Below are 3,215 nucleotides of genomic sequence, written 5' to 3' on the forward strand. Positions count from 1 at the left end.
TGACCCCCCCAGCGGAAGGAAGTCCCGCGGTCGCGTGTGGCCATGGCGACCAGCTCCGTCTGTGTCTGTCGTCTGTCTAGAAGAAATAACAGGACTGAAGAACAACAATAACAACAACAACAACAATGACAGTAAATCCCTCTCTCCCTCTCTCCGTCCTGTCATTACTCCTCTCTCAGGGTGTGTCCCTCATCCCCCTCTCCACCCCCTCCGCCCAGACTCCTCCCAGGGCTTCTCTTCTTCTCTTTTCTTCTTCTCATCCTTTGTCTTTGAAAGGCAGACAAACTCTCCCTCGCTTTGTCTTCTGGGTCGGCAGATCAGGGAGGGGGGTGGGGGGGGGACGAGAGTGTGAGAGGATGAGGATGATGAGTGTATCGGTTGCGTGCAGACGGATATTACCCCTCTTTTTTTAAAAGCAAAACAAATATGCGTGTGTGTGTGTTGCCCTGTAATTTGCTTGTTGACATGTGCACTTTACCAGGGGGGCTGGGGGGTGGCGGTAATGACTGGGGCAGGGCAGGTAGACGCAGCAGACAGGTGGAGAGGGGCTGGGCTGGGCTGGGCTGTCTGGAGTGGCCGAAGACTAGAGTCTGGAGGGAGGGAGAGAGAGAGAAAGAGAGAGAAAGAGAGAGACAGACAGATAGACAGACAGACACAGGTAGTGAGACAGAGAGAGAGAGAGAGAGAGACAGACACAGGTAGTGAGACAAAGAGAGAGAGAGAGAGAGAGAGAGAGAGAAAGAGAGAGAGAGAGAGACACAGGTAGTGAGACAAAGAGAGAGAGAGAGAGAGAGACAGACACAGGTAGTGAGACAAAGAGAGAGAGAGAGAGAGAGAGAGAGACACCACACACAGGTAATGAGACAGAGAGAGAGAGAGAGAGAGAGAGAGAGAGAGAGAGAGAGAGAGAAAAAGGGAAATGGTGACACAGACCAGGACACGCAGACAGACACTATGGCACCTGATGATGTCATGGATGTTGTCACTAAGCTGTGGCTGTAAAATTCCCCTTCTAATAGCCCATTCCTACACAAGGTACTCATGAATGGAAACCGCACGCTATCTCTGGATGGTATATGTGTATATATATCCTTGTCCAGTCAGCAACCCACCCACACAGAGTTAGTCTGTGAGCCTGTGATGTCTTACTATCATATGTGAATACATTTCGGCGTTGTTGAAAATCAACTACACGTCGCTAGTCGACGAACACAGCTTGTTTTGGGAGCCTGCTAACAATGTAAAGTAGTGTTCTAGTTAACTAGGTAGCAGTGGGGATTACTCACCCAATCCATTGTATTGTTGCAGTGTTTCGGCTTGACTAGCGACTGACTAGTTTGTGTTGTGATGATTCTCAACGACGTTGAAACTTATTATTTCCGGTTTCAAAAGGAAAGTCTGAACATTTTGATTGGGTGCTGACATGCGGACCGATTGACCAGACTGTGTCACAAAGGTTTATTCAATGGGTGGAAGGCCACAGCTGTCTGACAGTAAAATGTCCATTCAGAAAAATCTTTCGTTCCAATCTTTGAGGCTCTCTCTCCATTCGTCCGCTGCCTTAATGGAGTTATCAATGAGAGGATCGTCTCTCAGTATCCTTTTACTGCACAGTAAGGGAGGAATATGACACAGAAGCCTACACACGGACCTACGCACACACAGACACACACACACACACACGCACCCGCACACACAGAAACACACACACACAAGCACACACATACAAGCACACACACACCGCACGCACACGCGCGCGCACACACACACACACACACACACACACACACACACACACAGAAGCACACACACACACACGCACACACCCGCACACACCCGCACACACAGAAACACACACAGACAAGCACACACGCATGCACACGCACAACACACACACACACACACAGCACACACGCATGCACACGCGCACACACACACACACACACACAGAAGCACACACACACACGCATACACACACACTCACACACTTAACGTGGATCACCAGTGCATTCCTGGGGCAGGAGAGGTGAAGCTATTTAGAGTGAGGTCCTCCCTGTCTGTCTGTCTATCTGCCTGCCTGTCTGTCTGTCTATCTGTCTGTCTGTCTATCTGCCTGCCTGCCTGTCTATCTGTCTGTCTATCTGTCTGTCTGTCTGTCTGTCTGTCCGTGACCGTCAGAGAAACCCTAGCCCAGTGTCAGAGTTGTGACAGGGGAGATCAGGTTCATTGCTGTTTATTCAGCGACTACTGAGATATGACAGAGATATGCATGGGCCTCTACACAGAGAGAGAGAGAGAAAGAGAGGGGGGTAGAGAGAGAGAGAGAGAGAGAGAGAGAGGGAGAGAGGGAGGAGGGAGGGAGAGGGAAGGAGGGAGGGAGAGGGGGAGAGAGAGGGGGAGAGAGACAGAGAGAGAGAGAGGGGGGGGGAGAGGGAGGGAGAGGAGGGAGGGAGAGAGAGAGGGAGGGAGAGAGAGAGAGAGAGAGAGAGAGAGAGAGAGAGAGAGGGAGAGACAGAGAGAGAGACAGAGAGAGGGTGAGACAGAGAGAGGGAGGACGGAGGGAGAGGGAGAGAGAGAGAGACAGAGAGAGAGAGAGAGACAGAGTTGAAAGTTGAATTATTTACCCATATTTTCATAGCCGCCATGATTATTAGCAGCGCTTGAATAGAGTTGCAGTAATAATACTGCAGATACAAGATACCAAACAACGTCCCTCCTGAGGGTCCCGTCCTGCACTTCCTCCACTGGCATTTATACAGTCACAGTGTCCGCCTGGGGTTAGGTGGAGGTCTGGAAGGACCTGTATGGGACAGGGGGGCCCTCATCTGTAGATGAAAGAGACAGGACTTCTCCAAATCTCTCCTGATGGGTGAATACATAAAACGACGTATGTAATAATAATAATAATAATGAGCAGGCTGTGGCTCAGGAGGGAGAGCCGGCGTCGAATGATCGCAAGGTTGGCAGATCAGCTGTTCGAGCCCCGGCTGGCCACATGTCGAGGTGTCCTTGGGCAAGACACTGAACCCCAAATTGCTCCCAGTGAGCGGGCCGGCGCCTTGCATGGTAGCTTGCCACCATTGGTGTGTGAATGAGTGTGTGAACGGGTGAATGAGAGGCCGTTGGTAAAGCGCTTTGGAATAAGATATGCTATATAAGTCAGTCCGTTTACCATTTAATAATAACATAAGCAGGTAAACAGTGACTTGATTTAC

This window comes from Nansenia antarctica, assembly GCF_963989245.1.
Source record: "Nansenia antarctica genome assembly, chromosome: 6".
Taxonomy (NCBI): Eukaryota; Metazoa; Chordata; class Actinopteri; order Argentiniformes; family Microstomatidae; genus Nansenia; species Nansenia antarctica.